Source organism: Schistocerca cancellata, chromosome 4 (genome assembly GCF_023864275.1).
Source record: "Schistocerca cancellata isolate TAMUIC-IGC-003103 chromosome 4, iqSchCanc2.1, whole genome shotgun sequence".
Taxonomy (NCBI): Eukaryota; Metazoa; Arthropoda; class Insecta; order Orthoptera; family Acrididae; genus Schistocerca; species Schistocerca cancellata.
Window position 1 is genome coordinate 256,242,461 of NC_064629.1, and position 27,577 is coordinate 256,270,037.

The following is a 27,577-nucleotide window of genomic DNA, read 5'->3' on the forward strand; positions in this document are numbered from 1 at the left end:
TTCAATTCTTTGAAAGAAGCGTTGCTTCACGCGCCAATACTAGCTCATCCAGATCTGTCACAAGATTTCTGCCTTAGCACGGATTCTTCTAAAGTCGGTCTTGGTGCCCATTTATTTAAAGAAACCATAGAAAATGACATTACTGTTCAGAAAACCATTGCTTTTGCTAGCCGAGTGCTAACAAAATCTGAAATAAATTATTCCCTTACTGAATTAGTAGCTTTAGCTATCGTTTGGACATTTAACAAATTCCGTTTCTTTCTTTCTGGCAAGCACGTAAAAGTATACAGTGATCATCGTGCATTACAATTTCTTATGTCTTCAAAATTAAATCATGACAGGTTAAAACGATGGGCACTGTTTCTGCAAGAATTCCGCTTCACAATAGTCTACATTCCTGGCAAGGAGAACATTGTTGCGGACGCGCTGTCACGCGCACCGGCTGGGCTTGAGAAAAGTAAAACAGAAGGCAACCTTGAGATAAATTTCACTATTCTTTACATTCAGAAAGTCGCCTTTGAAAACTTCATCACCACATCCTTAAAGGACATTGCTCATGAACAAGATAAAGATCCGATTTGGAAAGACATCAAAAGTAAATGGCATGAGAAGACACACACTCAGATTCGGCATTATTACCTGGTTAGAAACAACATACTCTTCAAACGCTGCACTGTTGATGACAAGCTATGGGTACTTTGCATTCCAGACGATTTTGTTAATAAGCTCATTTGGTACATTCATCTCAGCTACGCACATTTTGGTCCACGAAAATGTTATCATATTCTTCGAACGACTTGTTATTTTAACAATATGGAAAAGCGAATTCGAAGAGTCTTGTATATTTGTAAACTTTGTCAAAAGGCGAAACCATCTACTATCTCACATCGTGCTCCGTTGTTTCCTATTATTCCTTCTAAATTAAAAGAATTTGCTGCTGTTGATCTCTTGGGTCCCCTTGTCAGAACATCGAATGGATTTTCGTACGTTCTAGTCGCTGTTGAACTTACTTCAAAATTTGTTTCTTTCACTCCGTTACGTAAAGCCACTGGACGGTCTGTATCCAACGCCTTTGTTAAAAATTTCTTACGTGAAGTTGGACACGTCAGTAAAGTCATTTCAGATAACGGACCGCAATTCAGATCTGCTGTTTGGTCACGCATGCTTCGGAACCATAAAATCAAACTTGTTTTTATCTCATTGTACTCACCACATTTGTAACCCCTCCAAACGGATTATGAAAGAAATCAATAAGCTTTGCAGACTTTATTGTCACAGAAAGCATCAGCATTGGGACAGATATTTACACTTATTTCAAAACGTGTTGAAGGAAATGCCTCATGACTCCACTGCTTTACCACCTACTCTTGTACTGAAGAATGAAGAACCACCGAACAGAATCAGAGAGCTTGTACCTTTCCCGAATACACGTAAACTTCTACACAAAGACATAATTGATTTGGCTCTTAATAATATAAAATCTGCAGCAGACAAAAGGAGAAAACTACACGGTAAAGCAAATGCTAAGAAACTGTATATTGGTCAGAAAGTTCTCATTAAAGCTCATTCATTGTCACATAGGAAGAAACACTTGAGTCACAAATTCTTTCTAGTTTACAATGGACCTTACAGAATCCGACGTATACCACATGATAATTGCGTTGAAGTTGAAACTCTGCGTACTAGGAAGAGTAAAGGTTTACACCACATTTCACATGTAAAGCCGTTTATTGAAAGATAATCTGCCTTTTAACTTTGTCTTTGCCATATAACTTTTCACTTTACATTACTAGTATGCTTTGTCAGACTTAGAATCTGTTTGCGGTGTTTCTGTTTCATATCTGCACAGTTTTTCTGAATTATTCTGGAAAGTAGAACATGTTTTAGTAGTAACTTTTGTGGTATAGCTACAATGAGACAGCCTTTTCCGTAGCACAACAATACGGTACAGCACAGTAATTTCATCACAACAATAAGCGTAATAACTAAGATATCTATACGCAAAGCAATTCACTTTTGTTTATCATGAGGTAAGTACATTGACTTCTGCAGAACTTAGCTTTCGGAGGACAATAACTACGACACTTCCACAGAGATTATCTTACAGCAAGACGCACATTTAGCGCTACAGGACACGTATTTGAGTGATTAATTTTGTACTTAAATCATTTATTTTTGAAGATATTTGAAGTACAATGATACAAAGTTTTTCCGTAATACATTTCATTCCATTGTTGTAATCTGTAACACCTGAGGGTATAATTACATTAATCCTCAGGGGGGTACACGCTTACTTTGTGTATCATGTGTGTGGCAAGCACAAGGAGCCCTAGCTAATATGGTATTTGCTTATACAACATTACACATCGGTACCATATTTCTCTATCACAAATTACACAGCTATCTGATCATTTAACTGAGAGATAAACTTTTTTTTACATCAGTAACACATGTTTACGCAATTACACAGTTGGGTAACTTCACACTTATGAAATTGTATTTTGTCTGTACTTTGTGAACTGTTCATGTTTTTTTCGGAACCATTATGATACTATGAGAGCTTTGAATGATGTATTTGGAAAAGGAGCATGATTTTAAAGTACGTTTGAGGCAGATGGCACTTTTGACATGAGCAGAAATTTTTTTTTTAATTATTGGAGGAAGCTACGACGATTTTGAGAGTTCACTGAGGTTTTATGATGTTATTATTACGATGACTATGAGTATTACGCTGTTGCGGTATGTTTATGATCAATAAGCCGATGTTATATGAGGAATTTGATTATGCTACATATTTATTAAGATGGAATATTGAAGAAGTGTCGACAAATAAGGTAAGGAATAATGAATAGTGGTTAGGGACTCTGACTTGTGAAAAAGGATGTTGGAAACCAAGAACCGTACTTAAAGAGTTATGAAATGTGTGTAAATACGTGAATGTATCACAATGCCGGCGAAAATTTTTTTGGACACTGCTATATTCATAAGATTTTGCTTCTACACATTTGCAACGCAAATTCTCGACCCGTGAAATTTTGTATATGAGACTGTCACTGTAGCGGAAACTGCTGTCGTAAATATTTCCGTAAGAAAGTTAAGTGACCACCTGCACGTGCGTCGTGGGCACCCAGCTGTGTCAGACACCTGGAGAACAAGCCTTTTCAGAGGCACAGGTAGAAAAGAAAAAAAAAAGGAGGCCATTATCCTCGCTTTTGACATACCTTTGTAGAAAGCACCGCAAACATGACACACTTACATCTGCACACCCGATTATGACAAGCGTCTTTCTCTAGAATTGAGGGAATTTTTACTGCGTTATGAAATGCCATACGGCTAATGAATGATGTTTCATGCTGTCCTTTGTACATATTTGCTCATTTTCTTTAATATCTAGTTTCTAGCTGCACTGCAGCATTGGTTAAAATAAAATTTAATATATGTACTAATATAGTTATTTTATGCCTACAGATCCAGTCAATAAGAAACTTATGATCTACTTCCAAGAAAACGAGGGCACATAAATAGACATTTCCCTTCACAGGAATTGCATAAATAATTTCTTTACGATTTGGTAACTTATCTGCTAGTGTAAGTTCTCGTGATGCATCACTCTAGTGTTAAGATGTGACATAGGTATTAAACATGGCCATTTTTACTGTAATATTTTTTCTGCTTGAGCTATGTCATGTTTAGGTATAAGTTACTGTTGTTTGCCAGGCATAGAATTACTGATTTTGACTTTGTATTACGCTGTTAAGCCAGTTTTACTACGGATTTATTTTTCTTGTTTGCTGCACAGTCCCTTATCTTAGTTGTGATATTGCAATTGCTTTGCCAATTTGAATTTTTTGTCCTTGTGGTTTGTGTTAATTTGTTATGTGCTGCTGCATTGCCTCGTCCCTTAGTTTAGCATCTGAGCTCAGTAGATTTAAGTTAGCTTAAGAGGGGGTAGACTATATAAGAGAATGAGTTGCAATGAAGTGGAAGAAATGCATTGAGAAGTTATACGAAAAAAAGTACAGAAAACAGGTTTAGGTAGGATTTTATTGGAAATAAATGATGAGGTAAGAAATGTGTGAACATATAAATACAGAAAGCATGCTTAGATAGAATTTTTTTGGTGGAAACAAAGGATGAAGTAAGAGGAAAGAAATATGGAATGAAGTTTTGGGGTGGACTGCAGTACCAAATGTTACACTGAAAACAAACCCTGTCCTTTCCTTTTGTGTTATCCCACTATGTGTTTGTGTAACCTTGTGTATTTGTTTTCTTCCTGTCACTGTGTAGTTACATAGAATTTTTTCTTCTTCTAATACTAAGCTACATTCACTATGATGAGGAATACTGTTATCCTCAAATATAATTGGCATTAATAATATGTTATTTACCTTGTAAATATGTTTAGACATTATTTATTCTGTTTTGTTTTAATGCTCATGTGTGAAGTTGATGTTTCAAAAGTTATTCTCATCTTTTATGTATGTACTCATGTCATCATTCCTGTAACACTGATGTATATGTTATTTCGATTCTTTTGTAAAGCCTGTATTACAAATGTTATCTGTATTGTTATATTTTTAATGATGTATTTTGTACCTTTGTTACTGTATTCTTATGTTATAAAATTGTAATTGACACCAGTTCATCAAATTAAGTAACTTGTAAGTTACATTTCACTGCACAAGGTTCTGTTGGTCATAGTATGTACACAATATGTGAAAAAAAGAGGACTGTTAGTGTTTGCACGTGTGTTAATAATTCAGCAAGGGACTGGCTAACAGCATTGCTGGTTCCAAGGACAATTCCAAAAACTTTGTAAGTGCGCAAGTGGTGGTTATGAACTTGCTCTATTATCCGCAAGACTCTTCAATGGTGATTGTGCACCTGCACAGTCACAACAAATGGCTGCTGGCCATCTCTACAAGGACTACAGTGGGTCTGCACCTTTGCTGACTCACCAATACCACAATCTCTACAAGGACTACAGTGGGTCTGCACCTTCGATGGCCCACCAATACCATTATTTCTACAAGGACTGCAGTGGGTCTGCACCTCTGGTGGCCTACCAATACCATAGTCTCTACCAGGACTACAGTGGGTCTGCTCTGTGATGACCTACCTACCAATATTCTTCAAAACGTCGAATGACTTTGCTGTGGGTTTGCTCTGTTGTGGCCCATTACCTGTCTGCATGTCAAGAGTCAGCACTGTCTTTCCGTTGGAAGGTCAACACTACTTTTTGAAGACTGCATGGAAATCCACTACTTCCGTGCGCATTTTCTTTTACTGCTCAGACTTTGAGAAAAACACTGCAATTTTACTGTAATGAACAATCTGGACTGTCTTTATGGACTGTGAGAACATTTTAGATTTTGACCAACATTGTATCAATAAGTGTGTGCATTTGATTTCTTTGATATTGTAATTATGAAAAATTTTTTTCAAATCTGTATTGGCCACTGCCCAAAACGATTTGTAAAATTTTTTGTGGGGAGTATGGGGGCTATGTAAGTAGGCTGTTTATGTTTTCTTACTGGCAACGTTACGTAGCGCTCTGTATGAAAATCACTGGCTGTGCTGTGTGCAGTCTGTGGCTAGTTTGCATTGTTGTCTGCCATTGTAGTGTTGGGCAGCGGCAGCTGGATGTGAACAGCGCGTAGCGTTGCGCAGTTAGAGGTGAGTCGCCAGCAGTGGTGGATGTGTGGAAGGAAATGGCGGAGTTTTGAAATTACGTATATTATGACTTTTGATGATATTAAGGTAAATACATTGTTTGTTCTCTATTAAAATCTTTCATTTGCTAACTATCCCTATCAGTAGTTAGTGACTTCCGTAGTTTGAATCTTTCATTTAGCTGGCAGCAGTGGCGCTCGCTGTATTGCAGTAGTTCGAGTAACGGAGATTTTTGGTGAGGTAAGTGATTTGTGAAAGGTACAGGTTAATGTTAGTCAGGGCCATTCCTTTGTAGGGATTTCTGAAAGTCAGATTGCGTTGCGCTAAAAATATTGTATGTCAGTTTAAGCACAGTCGTGTATAAATTAATTCAAAGGGGACATTTCATATTAAGCACAGCCTTGAATCAAATTGTTCTAAGGGGACGTTTCATAAACTAACCAGATAAGAGAAAAGCGATTAACAGCGGCAAGAGCTGTAAGGAACCCTCAGAAATTAACATCACCAGCAAATTCTCTGTACTTGTGATAAAACAATTTTCTGTTCACATTTTTGAACTCTAAAAGACATTTTCTGTTTTGAATCTGGCGTGTAACAAGGCACCTATAATCATTGTAATTAACCAAATCTGTCGTGCCTGACCGAGAGTCGATCACAGTCACATTAGTCATTACTCACCAGGCAGGCAACAAATTTTCCACTTGTTTGAAAGTAATTGCTATGATTTAAAATTTTCTGACGCAGACCCGAACCCAGCACGTAATCTGACTGATACCTAATTAATATCAAATGTTACATAGGGAATTTTTTCACCAGCGGCGAAATGTTTGGATTTCAGATGACCATACAACTCTTTTACCTGACCAGCAGTCGACCAGGCACCTGCCGCTGTTGATTTCTATCCACGAATCGTTTCCTCTCCAGCAGTCAAATGTATGTTGGACTAGAAATAACTGCACATGTCGTTATTGTTAACAACATATGAAGAGACGCTGAAGACGAAAATTATTTATCACTGGCAGTTCGGTGTGTATACGCTAGAGCTTCAAATGAAACCATGAATATTTTTATTCTGGACTAGGATTAGAAACCACATATATGCCTTTCGAGGAGATATAGAGAGATGTTTGAAGCCTTGGGAAAGAACAACGAAATGATCGAAGTATATCGTTCTGTATGGGTTAGATACCACGCAAGACGAGATACGAGTTCGATTCCTAGACCACACCAGATTTTTCAACGCCTCACTTTCTGGTGAAGTAAGAGCTCAGAGACCTTAAATGACCATTGGCATATTAAATAGAAGAAAGTTTCTAGTACACACATCAAAAAAAGTTTTGCATCACCTTGGTTTCCAGAACTTTCGCCATTCTATCACAGCCACAGCCCCTTTGACTGTTCAGAGATGTCACTAAACCCACCATAAGATGTAAAAAACCATGAATGAGCAGCGCCTCTTAGACGGAGGGCGTCCGACGCCCAGGAAGGAGGTACACGGCTCGTGTTGTCTGTAGTTCAACCATGCCTAGACGGTCAATACCGCTGTTCGAATCTGTCCGCATTGTTACTTTGTGCCATGAAGGGCACTCAAGAAGGAAAGTGTTCAGGCGTCTCGGAGTGAACCAAAGCGATGTTCTTCCGACATGGAGGAGATATAGAGAGACAGGAACTGTCGATGACATGCCTCGCTCAGGCCGTCCAAGGGCTGCTACTGCAGTGGATAACCGCTACTTATGGATTATGGCTCGGAGGAACCCTGACAGCAACGCCACCATGTTGAATAATACTTTTCGTGCAGCCATAGGACGTCGTCTTACGACTCAAACTGTGCGCAATAGGCTCCATGATGTGCTACTTCACTCCTGAAGTCCATGGTGAGGTCCATCTTTGCAACCAAGTCACCATGCGGCGCGGTACAAATGGGCTCAACAACATGCCGAATGGACCGCTCAGGATTGGCATCAAGTTCTCTTCACCGAAGAGTCGCATATACCTTCAACCAGACAATGGTCGGAGACGTGTTTGGAGGTAATCTGGTCAGGCTGAACACCTTTGACACACTGTCCAGCGAGTGCCCCAAGGTGGAGGTTCCTTTATGTTTTGGGATGACATTATGTGTGGCCGACGTACGCCGCTGGTATTCGTGTATGGTGCCGTAACGGCCGTACGATACATGAATGACATCCTCCGACCGATAGCGCAATCATATCAGCAGCCTATTGTCGAGGCATTCCTCTTCACGGACAACAATTCGCGCCCCCATAGTGCACATCTTGTGAGTGACTTCCTTCAGGATAACGACATCGCTCGACTGAAGTGGCCGGCATGTTCTCCAGGCATGAACCCTATCGAACACGCCTGGGATTGATGGAAAACGGCTGTTTATGGGCGACGTGACCCACAAACCACTCAGAGACCTACGCCGAATCGCCGTTGAGGAGTGAGACAATCTGGACCAATAGTGCCTTGATGAAGTTGTGGATAGTATGCCAGGAAGAATACAGGCAGTTAAAAGGGCGGAAACGATTGTTGATCTCTATTCCAATTTTCTGTACAGGTTCCGGAACTCTCGGAACCGAGGTGATGCAAAACTTTTTTTTGCTGTGTGTATATGGTAGACCCTCGCGTAGAGATTATGCTTGTCGCGTCTCCCGCCTGTGTTATGTCTTTACCTAAACGAGCTATACCACAGCTAGCAGAGAAGGGATATGATATTTATAATGTGGATTCTAAACTACAGTACTACCTGACGTTCTTCACTTGACATTACTAGAGATGAAGGACATTTGTTCGTTTGTGTTTAACACACGCGCCAAATGCGGGAATCGAACTCAGACCTCGCAGTTAAGCAGATATCTACGTATGTGTTTAAAATAATCCACGCAAGTGGGAATCGAATCCATACACTAGAGCTTAGAAACTAGGATCAATCCATCATACTACTGAAGCCACACATGTTCTACTTTCATGAAAGTGTCGTACGTATGATGTATTTTGATTACAAACTAACCACGGTGAAAAAAATTCAGTTCTCCATTAACTGGTTGGTTACCGGCAAGGATTCTGCCACGGAAATTATGCTAGTCTCACGTCAGTGGGATGTAAAGACGCTTTGAGACTTCGATAGCAGGCCATTTTGAAATTTTTGCTATTTCAAGAAATTTCTCATATCGAGAAATACTGTTGCAGTGTGATGTTACCAAATACGTCGATTATTAATGTAATTATCGCTGCTAACTTCTTAATTCTGCTGCTGCTACACTATTGCTTGAAGGAAGCATTTAATGATTCTTGATTATTTTTAAACACAGTTGCCCAACAACAGGTAAATATTTACTTTTCAGCAAATGGGTGCGGTGTTATGTCGCAATTGGCCTGTAACAAGTGGTTATTTAATTCGCACCATGTCTAGTGAATAGTTTTAAAGTTAATATCGGACGTCTCCATTTATTCGTAGATTACATTAAAACTAAATTAACTGATGAACGCGTTACTTCATAACAGAAACTACGTTGTATTACTTCATTTACTTGCGCTTAACAATAACACTTGTCAAGTGCTAAAACTGGCGGTAAACACCACTTTCGAAGCCGAAGCATGCAAATGTGTTCTGTTAAATGCCTCGATCATTTTCCCAAATGACTTGGTCTACGTCACCTATTTCATGCATAAGAAAAATAAGATACTGTAGAAGATCAGCTATCCTCGTTGGAATAAACTCATTCAACGTTGAGTAATTTTAGATTTTCGAGGAATTTCTGTAACTGTAGTATCCATTTCAAACATGTAAAAGAAATATTTCAGCGTTGCAAAAGACACATCCAACTCAGAGGTCTTGCATTTGGTCGCCAAAAATAAATTCTAAGTCTGTTGAACACATTTCCAGTAAACTAACGTACCGAAGGCTGTTTGCCATCGCACTTTTTCACTGTAAAATGCGCATTGACTTATTGGGGCCTACGACGGAACTGCAACAGTAATTTCGTGGTTAATCAATGCATACAAATTGCAGAAATTAGTGCTACTTTGGCCTCCAGTTCTGTATATTCCTAACCTATACTGACTATGTATAATTTCAGGCCCCAGGCACTGAAACGCCATACTAACACCAACAGTGAACTTGTACTGCCAACTTCATTGTTCGTTCCACTTCATTTTTTTAATCTTTCAAAGGAAATTCACATCAGCTATCACCACGACAGGCTTTCCTTCAAGGAGATGAGTTTTCTATTCAGTAAGCATTTTCTCTTCTAATCAGCGAAATACGATCAGGAATCGCTTCAAAAACTGCTGTTGATGCTGTTATGAAGATTTCTTTCAACGTTGTCTTAGGCGAGGAAATTTTGTTTAATATTAAAACACCTTAAACAGCAACTTTTAAAAATTTCCCGAATAAGAAAAGCTTATTGTTCAGGTAAAAAATGTTTAAAAACCAAACCTGCACAATCTTGATCAGATGGATCCTTTCGGATTGTAGCACTGCATTATAGTTTGCCTAAGAGATATCACACATTGTTCTTGTGGCCCTGGGAATCACTGGTTGAAATCGATTTTAACATCGAACAGTATTTAACACGTTATAACACGGAAACTAAATACCGTACGAGAACCAAACTTGGCAGCATTAATGACAAGGCCACCGGGAAGAGAAATAATGCAGGATCAATTCAGGTGAAGCACTTTTAACGTGCTGCTGCGGTACATCATACCATTACATAGTGGTACCATTACTGCTACAAAAGGGGCTCAATATGAAGAGTCTGAAAGTTCAGGGTTGCATTATGCACAGCAGAACGAAGTATGTCCGTAAGTATGCTGGCTATTTCTCTCAACATGCTGCGCATCAGATCAGCACATGTGTGAATGTTCCCCTGATAAACCCTGTTCTTCATGTATCCCCACAACCACAAACCACAGGGAGTGAGATCAGCCGATCATGCCGGCCTAGCATTTGTAAACGATCGGCTGATAATTAGATCACTTCCAAATGTGTTACGGAGAAGCAGGTGAACTTCACGAGTTATGTGCGGTGCGACCCCATCTTGTAGGAGAACTGTTGAGTTCAATGCGTCTGTCTCCTGTAGGACGGGTATGACATGCGGGAGAATCATATCGCAGTAACGCTGGCCAGTCACACTGCACATCTTTGTTTCTTCACATCCAACGTGTTCAAAAAAGAGTGGACCAATGATGAACGTAGACGTGAAAGCATGCCATACGATGACACGTTCATCCCACAGAGGAAGTTCACGTACAGTGACTGGAGGCGAAGATTCCCACACTCGGCAATTCTGTGTGTTCACGTCAATCGTCAGACAAAAATGGGCTTCGTCTGTCCATTGGATGGTCCTGGGACAGCCCTCGTCAACCTCAATCCTTGCAAGAATGTGGAGGGCGAAGTCAACATGTCGTTGTGCGTCCTGTCGTGCAAGCTGCTGTACGATATGGATCTTGTACAGATGCCGTTTGAGAATGGTTCAAAGCACCTTCCGTACAGTGGACCATGGGATATTCAACTGTCGTGACACAGCACCCGCACCACGTGACGATCCGAGATTGCACGCAGCCCTGTCTTCCATATCGACAGCGATTTCATCAACCACCTATGCCGACACCGGTCGTCGGCCTCTTTCCAGAGCGGCCCAGTTCCCCAGTTGATTCGAACTTCATCATGCTCCGCACAGCAGGTGGAGAAAGAGGACCCTTCCGTAATCTTTCAGCCGGCGATATTCTCGAAGGGCAGCTGCAGCGTTACTCTTGTTTTGATAATAGAGCTTCACCAATAATGCCCTGCTCCGTTTGACCAAGCACTATTTGACACGTCAACAAGTGCACTGCGATTGGTCGGGTGCGAGACAGTGAATTACGACGACTGATCACGGTACCAGGTGGTCACAGTTGGAACTCGACGATGGCGGTGTGACACATGGAAATCATGTACCCCCCCATACTATGGACATTAATGTTACCAGGTCTGCTAATCGTACGGTAATTAGTTTCCATGTTATAACGTGTTAAATAGGGAAAGTTTAATTATAACCGCCCGATACTCAGATGTTTCCAATACTACGAGTACATCATACTTTAGAGTTAACTTTGTCCTCCTCAATTAACAATTCTTTGCTTCCAACGAATTAAAATATGTAGAAGAGCAACAGTTGAACTCGATGACAAAAGAGCACAAACTCACCACTTTACCTACTCCACTGTCCTACCGTCTGTAATAAGCGCTGTTACCGACTTTTGTAGTGTAGTACGTAGGGTAACGCAGATGGCAGGTGACAACTTGCAACACAATGTTAACGGAAGCTTAGCTTTATTCTATGAAAACGGTGTCATTATTATTACCACGAATGATGTATAGACACAAAATACTTTCACACGATACTGTAAATAATACTCACAAGGAACTAATTTATTACTTCTTTTCTCAAAGCATGTAACCGGGACTGAATTTGGATTCTGAGGCGAAGGAAGTTTCCTCCTTCCTTATCAATAATTCTTACTTGCAAAATGCCACAGCTCCAGGAATCAGATGAAGGTCACATTCTTGCTCTTTATGAAGATGGATATTGTATCCGCGCCGTTTCTCAAGCCCTATGATACAGCAAACCTACGGTATACACGTCTGGATGGAGACGATGGCGTAGGAAGGCCGCGTCAACCTTCGTCGTTGCCCTTGACCTACACGGACTACCACCGAGGATCAGTGATATACTATATATCACACTGCAAGTCATGATGAACCTTTCAGGACTAGTACAGAAATTTGGAACATCCTTTAGGTAAGTGTGACCAGGTCGACGATTCGCCATCGTCTCAACGAGAAAGCAAGGTATGGACGAGAACCGTGTGTTAAGGAAATGTGGAAGGAATAACATAAGGCTGCCAGATTAAACTTCGTACTGGTACACAGAAGGAAATCACTTTCGTACTGGGAGCAAGTTATATTTATGGACGAGGAGGTGTTTTCCACTGCACCATATACTTCAGTCCATGAATATCGACCAAGTGGAGTCAGATTCGACAACAAATATGCCCATCAGAGGCAAATATGTGGCACAACTGCTGTTATAGTTTGGGGATTCGTATTAGCAAGAGGTTGCGGCGTTGTGTGGCAGCTGGACCGGCCGGTTTCTTAGAGAACGTAATGCTTCCTTCTGTTCATCAAAAAGATTTTCAGGAGGCAGAATAATCTTCCAACATGACAGTTCTCCCGTCTACACAGGAAACTCTTTAAAACACTGGATTAAAATTAAGGGAATCGTTGAGCTGTTGTTCTGGCCTCCTAAAGGTGCTCACCTCAGTCGCTTAGAGCACGTGTGGGCAGAAAAATTATTAGGTGTAGAAAACATTCTGAACTAAAGCTTTGTACTTCAGACTCATTTTTAGATTATAATGCTCTTTCTTTATACAGTTCTCGTATATTGTATATACTCATTTATACTCGCATGAGGTAGCCGTGCGTTCTAGGGCGTCATGTCACGCTTCGCGCAGCTGCCCTCGTGGGAGGTTCTAATCCTCCCTCGGGCATGTGTGTGTGTGTGTGTGTGTGTGTGTGTGTGTGTGTGTGTGTGTTGTCCTAAGCGTAAGTTAGTTTAAGTTAGATTAAGTAGCGCGTAAGCCTTAGGACCGATGACCTCAGCAGTTTGGTCCCATAGTCCTTACCACAAAGTTTAAAAAAATTTATACTCGCATTGTTCGTAAATGTGCAAAATATGTGAACTAGCTTTCTACACGAGGAACTGCCACCTGAGTAGCTCTATCATCATTGTGTCGAAATTTAATGTGACTTGCGCTAGCATTTATTAAGCTCTCACTCTCTCCCACACAAGGAGAAAACAAGCAAGTCTAATAAATCTAGCAGAATGCGTACTGTGTCACTTTCAAGGTGCTTACATTCTGTATAACTCCCTTCATGGAATTCAAAGTCAAACTGACTGCCTGCATTTCCTTCGAAGATGCAATGCGGTACTTTCACCTGGTACATCATTTATTCTTCATGGAAAGGTGTGACATCACAGACCACATCATATGATTTCGTAAGTATGGCGTAGTAGAATACGAGAATGGCAGATTGGCGAAGTGGTTAAGGCGACCAGCTTCCAGTCTGCAGGTAGGGGGTTCGAATCCTGTCACTTCCATTAGTGCTAATTCGTGGCAAGTGTTATTAGTTTAGGAGGACAACGAGAATTATTAATTACTCATAATTTCAAACTACTCAGAAGTGTATCACTGAGGATGTAGTGGTCTCAAATGCTCGACTTCACGGCTACGCCACCGGTCTTGAACCACTTTTTCCTTTTATGTACTGTGATTTCACGTATCACTTGGCTTTTGTCAATATTAGCGTCCTGTTTGCACGTACATAAAGAAAACAGAAATAAATATGAAGCTCTTTCTCGGCGAAAAAGAAAATAAAATACTCTCTCTTTCATGCCTACATTGGCAATGATATCACGGAATTTGTGACAACAAAATTAGTTTCACGTTTGTCTTATCTTTTCTGATCAATGCTCGTAAAATAATATAATATCAAGTGTCTATTGAACGACTGAAAAAAAGGACATAAGGTAAATGAATTTTTGTTTTCTTCGAGGGAAAACGAAACACTCATGTTTTGTATACAAAATTTTCTCTCTAACAAAACAATAATTCAGTACTGTGTCCAGTTTCCGTCTTCCTCTACAACTGCATTCAGCCGCCGGGGAACAAAAACAACAAATTTCCGGATGAATCTGTTGTTCTGTGACAACTCATTCCATGCGTCATGAACTGCTTCGGACAGCGCTGGCTTGATTGTCAGTGTTGGTCTTCTACACCTATAGTTTTCGCCGTCTCTGCCCATACGTGACCTACGGACTGAGGTGAGAACTTCTGGGAGGCAGTGCAACAGCTCAGTGTCTCCGTTCATTTGAATCCATTGTTTTATACAGTACTCTGTGTGCACAGGAAGGTTATTCTGCTTCCCGAAAACCTCTGACTAACAGAAGGAACCATTACGTTCGCCTGTATTTCGCAGTAGTAATGACTAGAAAACCACCGATCCAGTTCCCGCACTAAGTTACAACCACTTGTGATATCCATCTCCAAACTGTGACAATAGATCGGCTACACCTTTGCCTCCGATGGACATATTTGCTGTTGAATCTCGTTCCACCTAGTCGATATAAATGGACTGAAGAATGTGGCACTGCAGAAAACACCTTCTCATCAATAAATATATCTTCCTCCCAGTACAAAAGTAGTTTCCATCCGTAGGCCAGTGCTAAGTTTAATCTGGCAGCCTTGTGCTGCTCCATCCACATTTCTTTAACACACGGTTTTCGTCCATACCTTGCTTTCTCGTTGAGACGACGACGAATGGTCGGCCTCCTCACATTTAGCTGGCGGATGTACCTAATTTCTGTGCTAGTCCTGAAAGGATCTTCATCGATGCAGGGTGATATTCTATTGTCTTGATCCTCCGTGTCAGTCCGTGGAGGTCAAGGGCAACGACAAAGGTTGACACGGCCTTCCTCCGTTATCCTCTTCATCCAGTGATATATCGTAAGTTTTCTGTATTCTAAGGCAAAGGAAATTGTGCTGATGCAGTATCCATCTTCATAAAGCGCAAGAACGCCTCTCTTATCAGTTTTCTTGACCTGCGACGTTTCGCAAGTAAGAACCTATTGACAAGGCAGGGGGAAACTTCCTTCGCCTCAGAAGTCAAAATAGTTCCTTGTGAGAATTGCTAAGAGTACCGTGCAAATGTATTTTGTCTCTAAACATCATACGTAATAATAATAATGAAACCGTTTTCAGAAATTAATGGGAAAATTTGGATTTATGTTGTGATGGAGGCCGTGTTGCTCCGGCTACTATATTTTAGTCGCCTGTGTTACCCCACATATCACACAACATCGAATCAGCAAGTGCGTTTCAAACAAGTGGTAGGATAGTGGAGTAGGCAAAGTGGTGCCTTTGTGTTATTTTGTTATGTTCCAATCCTGTCGTAAACGAAGAATTGTTACTTTAGGAGAACAACATCAATTGTAATGATCAGAGTATTCGTAGCATTGTAAACATTTGTGTATATGGCCTCCAATGCTCGTTGGAGGCAGGCAAAGACAAAGAGTCTACCTGGTTTCTCTGTTGTACATTCACCACAGTCTGAGGTTGAACTCAGACTTCGGTTGTCAATCGTTTTGTATTTTTAGCAGTACCAATCCTTAGATATTAAACTCGGTGTCAACGAATGATTTCCACAGCTACATGAAGGGCTTAGGCAAACTATAAAGTAGTGTTACCGAACGAAAAGGTCGACCTGCCTATGACAGTGGAGACTTTCTTTTTAAATCTTTTCCACTCGGACAAAAAGATTTTCTTATTCGAAAAATTTTAAACGTGCTGCTTCAGATATTTTAAGATTAAACTAAGTTCCTTGGCCTACGACAACGTTAAAAGAAATCTCCTTATCAGCGGTTGCTGGCCGCATTTTGCCACGTTTCACTGGTTAGAAGGAGAAAAGTTTCCTGACCAGAAAACTAATCTCCCAGAATGAAAGGTGGACAAAATTGAAATTTTCCATGTTGGGAGGTCATGTGACTTATTTGAATGATTACAAAATCAAGTGGAACGAACAATGAAGTTGACAGTACAAGTACACTGATGGTGTCAGTACGGCGTTTCAGTACCTGGTGCCTGAAATGATGCACAGCTAGTTTCGTTTAGGAATATACAGAACTGAAGGCCACGGCAGTATTGAGTTCTGCAACACGCATACATTGCTTGCTCACGAAATTACTGTTACAATTAAGTTGTAGGTCCCAGTAAGTCAATTGCGCATTTTCCGATAAAAAGTGCAGTGGTAAACAGTCTCCTCTACATCAACTTACTGAACTGGTGTTCCACAGAGTTAGACTTTCAGATTGGCGATCAAATCTAAGGCCTCTGAGTCAGATATGAGTTTTGCAATGTTGAAATGTTTTTTTACATGTTTGAAGTGGATACAACAGTTAGCTACAGAAATTCCGCGAAAATCTGAAATATGACCACGCAGGATGTGTTTATTGCAACGGGAAACAGTTAATCTTCTGCTATATTTCCTTCCTTGTTATACTTTAATTAGGTGACCTAGAACAAGTCATCTAGAGATAATGATTGTAACATTTCACTGATGACATTAACATTCTCTGGCTCGAAAGTGGTTTTTACCGCAAGTTTTAACATTTTACGACTGTCATTTTGTTATGAAGTAACGTCTTTATCAGTTTACTTAGTTTGAATGTAAGCAATGAATAATTTTAGATGTCCGATATTAGCCTGAAAGGTATTCCCTAGGCATTGAAAGAACTGAATTACTATTTGTTATGGTCCACTTTCCACAGTAGGTCACAACTATTTGCTGCGAACTAAATATTTTTCACCTGATTTTGGACAAATGCTACTAAAACAACCAAAAAGTATTAATGCTTCCTTCAAGCATGCGCGTGGCAGCAGCAGAATGAAGAAGGTAACAGCGATAATGACAGTAGTAATCGAAGCATTTGGTAACTTCACACTCTGCAGTGTTATTTCTCAACCTAAGAAATTTTTAAAATACAGGGTGTACATAAAGTCCAGGATCAATTTCAATTATTTATTGTACAAGAACCAAGCATTGTACAGATATCATACATATGTCATTTTGAAGAGAAACCCTGAAAGATTTTTTTTCATGTATACCGCCAGAGCGTAGTTTGGTAATTTACCGATAGTCTGCTCTAGTCGGAAACATGGCGGTTGTGCTACAGAAGGGGACAGCTGTTTCATGAACTGGCCTTCCCGACCACCAGCTCTCACTCTGTGTGACTTTCCTCTGTGGGGACACATTAAAGATCGAGTGTATGTACCGCCTCTACCACGTGACGTAGCAGAGCTCCGGGGAAGAACACGGGAAGCGGCTGCCACAGTGGACGATGCCATGCTGGGCCGGGTATGGCAAGAATTCGATTACCTTATTGCCTGATTGTCGTCTGACGGGTCACTCACAGTTCACATATGGAATATTTGTATTAAAAAAAACTTGTATAGTCTTTTCATCTCGCTACAAGAGAGCAGCATATTTTCTGTGTCATAAGCCCTATAATGAACCAGTTAACACAAAATTAAATTTTTTCACCGTGTTCAAGTTGTAAGCAAAGTACATTATACGGTACGACACAGTCATGAAAGAAGTTTAAGTTGAGTTTAGTTGTCTGGTGAATTGATCTGAGTTTCATTTTGTACTGCGACACGTTTTCTCTGAAGGGTGCGGTTTTCGAGTAATTCAAGAAAATCCCACAAAGATGATATTACATGCGTTCAGTCTAGGAAACCACTGAAAACAGGGCAATGTGCATACGACATTTTGGTTCAGACTCACTATTACTATCACCTCTAAAAGATTGTATGTTTCCTCCTGACTCTTCCTGTACACTTTACCCTCGGGATAATGGCCTCAATTCGGCGAGCAAGAGAGTGATAAAGGCGGTCTTACATAGTCTTCATGTGGTGTCCCCTGTTCTGTAACCAACGTTTTCGCCCTATGTGCTTACAGGGGACGGCCTCAGATACGGCCAACCGATTCAGCTCATATTTGACAGGTCGCTCTTATGCCACCTACAACGAAATAAAGAAAACTTTGTGTTCTGCCTTACGGAAGGTCGTCTCATGGGGCAAGCCTCGTCAGAGAGGTCCACCGCATGAGCGTCTAGGGAATCGAGTCCAGTGGTGGTTTCCCGTTGCCTTCCCATGATGATAATGAAATGATAATGAGAACAACACAACACCCAGTCCCTGAGCGGAGAAAATCTCCGACGCATCCGGGAAACGAACCCGGGCCCCTTGGCGTGACAGACCGCGACGCTGACCACTCAGCTATAGGGGTAGACCTACAATGAAAGACTAAGATATTTTGGCTCAACATCCCTCCGTTTTTAAGAGAACCAGCCCTTATTTCAGCACGTCTAATCGACATAACATTGACAGGATCGATAGAGAACTGAAAACAAAATTTTTCATCATAATATATGGTATCGATTAACATTTTCCCTACATATCGGATTTGGGAGGAGTAGAAAGTTTAATTAGGTAAGTAAATCAAGAAGGACTAGCAATAAGGTAGGCAAATAATTTTTCAAACGACTTATATCAGTAAAGGACCAAAATGTTAATCTTCATTGCATGAAAAGAATTCCGAGTAGGGCTGCTACGAATTTGCCACGAGAGACCACATGCAGCCAACCGCGCGATGCTTGTTTACAATCAGGGGCGGGACAGAATTTTACGAGAGTCATTCAGTAATTAGAGAGACAAATTAGTCTGGGGAAAAAACTGCTAGGGGGCAAGTTTGGAACTTTTATGGCTTTAAGTTGGCATCACTGGGATGAGCCTTGATCAGCTGCTGTATTAACATTGTTTTGTTTATATCCTCAAAAATACATTTCAAGATTACATTAGTTGAACAACGTTCTGTTATTCGTTTTTTACTTGCTGAAGGCGAGAAACCAGTGAATACAAACTGTAGAATGTCTAAAGTTCATGGCGAAGGTTGTGCAAATCGCGCAAATTTTTACAAGAGGGTACAGCAGTTCAAAAATGGTTGCCACTCGGTGGCTGACAAACACCGTTCTGGCCGACCAGCTGCAGTTTCAACTTCCTCACTTGAAAGATGAATTGATGACATTATTCCTGCCGACCGCCGTGTTACTGTGGAAATGATAGTTAATAGCGTTCAAGTTGGGACAGTTCACAACATTATCTGTAACAAGATGAAGTACCGCAAAACATGTGCAAGATGGGTCCCAAAGGAGTTGACGTGGCTACACAAGGAAACAATGTTTAGAGTTTTCACAGAGCTAAAGTAACGTTATGAAAGAAAAGGTGAGCACTTACTCAAAAAAATTTTAACTTCTGATGAAACTTGGGTTCACTATTATGAGTCAAAATAAAAAACACGAAGCATGCAGTGGAAGCACAGCAACTCATTTGTCAAGAAAAAATACAGATCCCAAGCATCAGCAGGAAAAGTTATGTCGACGCAAGGTGAAGCCAGCCATGAGACAGAGACGTCGTGGGTCTCAGAGGGGAAATGTGATTCCCCAGCAAGACAACACAAGTCCTCATATTGCTCAACTAACCCGTGAAACCATCGACAAAATGGGTTTGGAAGTACTGCCTCATCCTCATTACAGTCCGGATGGCACCTAGTGATTTCCATTTCTTTGGTGCACTGAAGCAGGCATTACGTGGGAAGAGGTTCCAGGACAACGAGGACGTGAAAACGTTTGTGGGAAATAGGTTCAAACATCAAGGTAAAGAGTTCTTTGCAGCCGGAATAAAAAAGCTTGTAGCCCGTAGGAACAAGCGCATAAATGTTCAAGGGAACTATGTTGAAAAGCAGAGAAAGTATTGTTTTGTAAAAATAAACGCTCTTTTCTCCAGACCAATTTGTCTCTTTGATTATTGAATGAACCTCGTATATTGAGCCTTCCAAATTGCAATGTTCTTCTGGGAAACCAACAGTAACTGCCCTACCGAGCGAATGCAATAACGATTCAAAGCATATTACAGGCTGGGGCAAATAAAAGTGGCCCGGACGTGAATTTGTGGTAGCACTAGCAGAGGAGGAAAAGACCTACAGTTACTTCCAACAGTACGGAGCAACTGCCCATACAGCCTGTGGAACTTTGAAGCACATTTACACAATCTTCACGCCCGACAGAGTTATTAGAAGAGGTCGCTCTGGTCGCGGCCCTAGCTGGCCATCCACGTTATTTGATCTGCCAGTGTGCGATTACTTTGTGTCTAGAGCCCTGAAGTCTAAGGTATATAGCAACAACCCTCATAAGCCCGCCTGGTGAGCCGAGCGGTCTAACGTACGGCTTTCCGGAGTGGGAAGGAGAGCCTGGTCCCCGGCACGAATCCGCCCGGCGGACTTGTGTCGACATCCGGTAAGCCGGCCAGTCTGTGGATAGTTTTTCGTCGGTTTTCCATCTGCCTCGGCAAATGCGGGCTGGTTCCCCTTATTCCGCCTCAGCTACACTATGACGGCAATTGCTGCACAAAGAAGTTCTCCACATACGCGTACGCCACCATTACTCTGCAACGCAAACATAGGGACTACACTTGTCTGGTGTGAGACGTTCCCTGGGGGAGCGGGGTTTCACTGGGGGTTGAACCGCACAGTAACCCTGGGTTCGGTGTGGGGCGGTGGAGGGGTGAAGTGGACTGCGGTATCCCTCGTGGGGTTGTGGACCACTGCGGCTACGGCTGGGACGGAGCCCCTCCGTCGTTTCTAGGTCCCCGGTTAACATACAATACAATACCCCCATAATCTTTAAGAACTGCAGCAGAACATTTCGGATGAGACAGTAGCAATTCCAGCAATCTAGCTTATATCCTCCTTCACCCACTTGCTAAACAGGGCTCAAAAGTGCCAATACATGAGTAGTGACCACTTTCAATATCTGCTATAATCAGGTTAGTACTGTATTTTCTTTCCTCTGCTGTGTTTGTACCTGAGAACTCTGTCCTCCGGACCACTTTTATTTACCCCACCCCGTACATTATCATCTTTTAGCTCTGATTTTTCAGGCGATGTTGTCGTATGTATGGTACGCATCAAAATTAACTACCGAAAAACAAACATTGCAAGTTCAAACCAAGTCTGCTTTTCGCCGAATCTTCAGAAGGAACAACATACTCGTACTAGTGCGGAGATTGTATTCGTTATATACTCTTGGTGTCGTGAGTATATTTGGGTGTTTGTATGCCAAGATCAAGTCATGTAATTTTTCGCAGGAACGGAAGGACATGTAAAAGAGTGAGTGAAAGAGCCGTTGCAACGTGATCAGGATCAAAATTTGATTTCTTATTAATCAGAGTCGTTTGAGAAACTAATTTGACTTTCTTTTTATCGCTCATTATTGCTCTACTGACCCTATTAACGCTCCTGTTCTTACCAAATACACCTAAGAAAACAGCAGTATTCATTCGGGAATGTAACTTGAGTTCTCCACTTCACATCCAAATGCCTCTAGCTCTACGCCAGAGGTCCTTTCGTTGACCAGCGCGTATCTTATGGATAGGTAAGGAGCAGTCGTAACAGTTTCTTTCCTCGACTTCTAGGAAAACGTGCGTTTGCCGATCCCATATATGATGTTTAAAAATGCTCAGTTTTGTGTCACCTATCGATCCCTTCAGTTTTCAGCCGACTGCTTGAGCCGAATTTTAGGGGTGATTTTCCTAAAAACGGGAAGGTGTTGAGCCAAGATATCTTTAAGTCTTCCATTTTCGGTGGCACACAAGTGACTCTCCAAATATAAGCCGAATCGATTGGGCGTTGAGACCGTCCTCTTGTTAGTAGTAGTATTCATTGCAGTGGTAATTCGCAATATATAGCGTAAAGAAAAATATCCTGCTCTCAGTTTTTTCTGCTTTCGCAACCAGAAAAATTTCCTACAGTGTCACGCTATGCGTATTGCTTGCAAAATACTTGAGCATTCGGTTGCCGACAATAAAAGCCACACATGGGCTCCTCAACGATACAACACCCCACTGAACAGCATCTGGGTGGTGCTATCAGTTGATAAAATTTCACTGAAACGTATGACCTTACAGGTTATTAACAACATGGATTCGTGATTTTAAACTTACTCATAGAGTAAAACTATTAGCAGACCGGGAAGTGGAACACTGAGAAGAGCTTTGGTAGCTCAGAAGCTAGACCACTTGCTCGCGAAAGGTTTGAGTCCCAGTCCAGCTCACAGCTTTGGTCTGCCAGAAAATTTCAAAATTGATGGTAAATGAAAATTCATTCTGGATCGTGGACGTGGATTTTCAAATGACTATTAGAGATTCTGTATTCATAACTAACGCCGAAACAAGCTGACTTATTGGTTCACCACCTTTGGTGGCAATTAAACATTGTTTGGTGACATACAGTAACGCTACTGTTGCTTTCAAGGTACAGGTAACAGCCATCGTTACCAGCAAACATGTATGTTGACCAATAACAATTTTTCCTTAAGTTTCTCCTCCTAGCAGCAAAAATTTTTGTTCTGGAAGCCTTCATCACCTTTGATCGTCCAGTACAAGATTCAGTTAACATAATGTCCTGTATTACGTCCCTCGCTCATCTGGACGCTATATGTAAGAAATACTCTGATTTATTTGAATGTAGTTTAGGTTCCACACAAAACTTCCACTCGCAATTATTATTAAAACATAACGTCACTCATCATCTTGCTATGAGTGAAGGAGCTCAACCGAAAACAGACCTCTTAGAAACATGAAGTTCTGTGACACCAATCCCATGTAGCCCTTTGGCGGGGCCCATCATGATAATTAAAAGCGCAATGGCACAAATCAGATGTGTGTTGATTTTAAAGCATCTTTCAACGATCAATACAACGTAAATGCTTATCCTACACAGCGTCCTAAGTAGATGCAGACAAATATATAGGTGGCGAGTTGATTTTTAAGATACATTTAGTGTATGCAGCCTGCAGTGGCCCTCAAATGACTGTTCAAAACATTTTATGATTATTGTGAAATTGTCTATTGTTCCTAATTGAAAGAGAGTCCCAGGAGCAGTAGAATAACTTCTTTGTTGCCATTCCGAAAATCGAAAGTCTGTTAATCATAATATATAATTAAAAATTAACTCCACCCATTCTGCAACTCGAACGAACTCCCTCGAGCCGGAACTGAACACTGAAGAGCCTGGTCTCCTACGCAGACGCCTACTTCTCGGCAGTACACTCACGTCACAGACGGAACGTCGACGAGAATTTAATTGAGGGATTGCAAACAGACAGCGCATGAATCGGTCATCTTTCGTCTACGGGTACTGTCAGCAGTGGTCTCTAGGTTTCCTTAAATAACTATTCTCCAGGAGGCGACGTGCTGGCCCCTAGTAACTCCTGACTGAGACGTAGGAGCGGTCTTGTGATGCGGCCAGCGACCGGGAGAGGTACCTGGTGGTCCGTAGCTCTCGGTACGCCTCCTGCCAGTCTGGGCTATACTTGAAAACCCCGAGAGGTTGCTATGGATCATGTGAGCGTTGCTTCCCGTGTCTCGAACGTTACAGCCGTCATGCATGTTACGGGTGGTGCCCCTAGACCATAGCAATAATCACTACAACCGTCAGAATGAGATTTTCACTCTGCAGCGGAGTGTGCGCTGATATGAAACTTCCTGGCAGATTAAAACTGTGTGCCCGACCGAGACTCGAACTCGGGACCTTTGCCTTTCGCGGGCAAGTGCTCTACCATCTGAGCTACCGAAGCACGACTCACGCCCGCTCCTCACAGCTTTACTTCTGCCAGTATCTCGTCTCCTACCTTCCAAACTTTACAGAAGCTCTCCTGCGAAACTTGCAGAACTAGCACTCCTGAAAGAAGGGATACTGCGGAGACATGGCTTAGCCACAGCCTGGGCCCGCGAAAGGCAAAGGTCCCGAGTTCGAGTCTCGGTCGGGCACACAGTTTTAATCTGCCAGGAAGTTTCACTACAACCGTCGTTAGAGTACATTACCTACTGGTGTTTTAAGTGTTCTTCTATTATTTCAAAAATACACCCGTCTCAGGTCTCTGTTCTTACTTGGAGTTACATGGCTGTGAGCGGTGTAAAATCCTTTGTAGATATAATGGACAGTCAGCACTGAGATACCATCAAATCTGGCAACTTTATTCGTGTTGAAACGCGATAGCTACATCCCGCCGTTCTGTCACGTCTTCACGTCAACCCATATAACAGAGTAACCATGATCAACGGTCCTTTCTTTCAGTGCGGATGCACGCTATTTTCTGTGTCTTAAGGAATAAGGGACTGCATGTAAGTGGTTGATGGGTTGTTGTCGGCAGCGTGTAATGGCCAAGCGGTCTCGGGCGCCATATCACGGATTGCGCAGTCTCTCCCGCCGGAGGTTTGAGTCCTCCCTCGGGCACGGGTGTGTTTGATGTTCTTAGCGTAAGTTAGTTTAAGTAGTGTGTAAGTCTAGGGACCGATGACCTCGTCAGATTGGTCGCTTAGGAATACGCACACATTTGAACATTTTTGGTTGTTATCGATACGTCAGTTGTAGCTAATAGGCTGGTAATACGGAGCAGATATGAAGCGTCTACGGATGGCCGAGGGTCCCCAGCCAGGTCGTATTCGCCGGCACGGTGGCACAACGTATTTGATAACAGGGCAGTCATAAAAGAAAGTTAAATATTCAGCGATGAACTTAAAGGGGTGTCATGTTACGTCCACCATTCCAAATGACACGAAAAGTAAAGAAACAAATGACGACAAAACGTAGTTAAGTCGATCGTTCGCGTAGAGCGGGAAGTACGGGTTCAAGTCCCAGTCCGGCACACATTTTCAACTGTTACCATTCATATGTTACAATGCCCAAATGAGGCTAACATCATCAGAAACCTTTGAACCATCAAACTGTGCTGATTCCACACAATTGACTGACATACATACGTCACTTGTTCCAATGTTCAAATGTGTGTGAAATCTTATGGGACTTAGCTGCTAACGTCATCAGTCCCTAAGCTTACACACTACTTAACCTAAATTATACCAAGGACAAGCGCACACACCCATGCCCAAGGGAGGACTCGAACCTCCGCCGGGACCACATACGTCACTTCACCGGCATGACTACCACTGTACTCTTTTAAGGGCTGACTGGCATTTTTATGGTAAGCTTACCAGCAAGCTTAATGCGACTTGAAGGGCAGGGCGTGGTTATTACTAATGTGGACTTGAACGCTAAAGCCGTGGAAGTGACGGAAAATCTCGAAAGATTAACCAATTACGTGACGAAGACGTGGCCTCTCTAACAAAGGAGAAAAAGAGGAATTCATTCTCGTGTTACATGTTCTATCACATGCTTAGGTATACGGTAGTTATATTCTATAGTCATATTCTACAATTTCAGTATAGTAGAAGTTTCTATCCGCCTCCTCCTTTGCCAATCTAGTGTCAGGTGTGGCAGGGATTCCTCCACTCTGCAGACCGCTGTCCACCCACAGCTCTGAATTGCAGCCGTTGCCGTAATAGCCACACGTTACTCTATGACTAACGAGGTCAGTGAAGCAACCTGTCCTGAGTGCCTAAGCCTCCCCTCAGCACGTTCATATAGACTGATCAACCACAACATTATGATCACCGACCTACTATCGATATAAATCCGACCAACCGATAGTAGCGCCACCTGGCGAGGATTGACTGCAGCTCAGAAACGAGTATTGTGCATGTGGTATGAGGGAGCTTGCTGTCCGTGTGTAGAATGGGGTAGGAGCGCGATCTATCAGAGTTTGGGCCAGGGCAGATAGTGATAGCCCGGAGGCTCGGCACGAGAACTTCGGAAACTGCACGGCTTGTCGAGTATTCGAGGAGTGATGTGATGAGCGTCTTCAACGTGTGGCGAAACCAAGGTGGAACCACCTCTACACGTTGTGGGGCTAGGCGGCCAGCTCTCGTTACTGATGTCAGACGTCGTGGGCTGGGCAGACTGCTAAAAAATGGACAGGTGGTGAACAGTGGCTAAACTAACATAAGAATTTAGTGCTGCGAAGAGTACAAGTGTGTCAGAAGTCACAGAGCACTGAACACTCCTGATGGGCCCATGCAGCCGACAACCAATGCATGTGCCAATTTTAACACCACGACAGCGGCAACTACAACTGAAATGGGCATGTGACCTTCGACACTGGACGGGGACGCAGAGCAAGGGCGTTGCATGCTCTGATGAATCCCGATACCTTCTTTGTCAAGCCGATGGGGTGGCGCGAATTCGTTTTCTTCCAGGGGAACAGCTCTGTGACACTCGTACTGCCGGACGAAGACAAGATGACAGTGGCTTCATTATGCTCTGTGGAACATACACGTGGGCATTCGTGGGTCTAGTGGACCTTGTACAAGGCACCATTACGGCCAAGGAGCATCGTGCACTGGTCGCAGACCATGTGCACCACTTTATGATCATCACGTTACCGATAGAAGTGGCATCTTACAACAAGATAATGCGCCATGTCACAAGGCAAGGAATATGAGAGAGTGGTTCGAGGAACACCGTGGTGAGATCCAGCTGATGTGCTGGCCCCCGTCTCATCAGATCTAATCCTGACCAAAAATGTGTCACGGATGTGATTGAACATAGCGTCAGAGCCCATCGCCTCCACCTTGGAATTGTTGGGAATTATGTGACTTGTTTGTGTAGATGTGGTGCCAGCGCCCTGCAGCGAGGCCTCACTGCTTCCGTGTCACGAAGCACCGAAGTTGTTACAGAGGCCAAAAGTGGGAATACCACACATACACATCAAAACAAGTTTTGTATCATCCCGGTTCCCAGCACTCATGAAGATAGACATTGACTGTGGATATCATATCACAGACACATTCCCTTTTGACTGCTCAGAGATATCACCAAACCCGCCCAAAGCCGGCCGCTGTGGCGATTCTAGGCGCTCCAGTCTGGAACCGGGCTGCTGCTACGGTCGCAGGTTCGAATCCTGCCTCGGGAATGGATGTGTGTGATGTCCTTAGGTTAGTTAAAGTAGTTCTAAGTCCAGGGGACTGATGACCTCATATGTTAAGTCCCATAGTGCTTAGATCCATTTGAACCATTTTGACCCCGCCCAAAGATGAAAACAACAGTGCATGGGCAGTGCTTATTAGACGGAGGGGATCTGACAGCCGATCAGTTCCAGTCATTCCACCAGGAAGGAGGTACACGCCTCGTATAGTGTGTAGTTCAACGAAGTCTAGACGATCAATACCGCGGTTTGATCGCGTCCGCATTTTTACTTTGTGCCAGGAAAGGCTCTCAACAATGGAAGTACCTACGGTTTATGGCTCGGAGGAACCCAGACAGCAACGCCACCGTGTTGAATAATGCTTT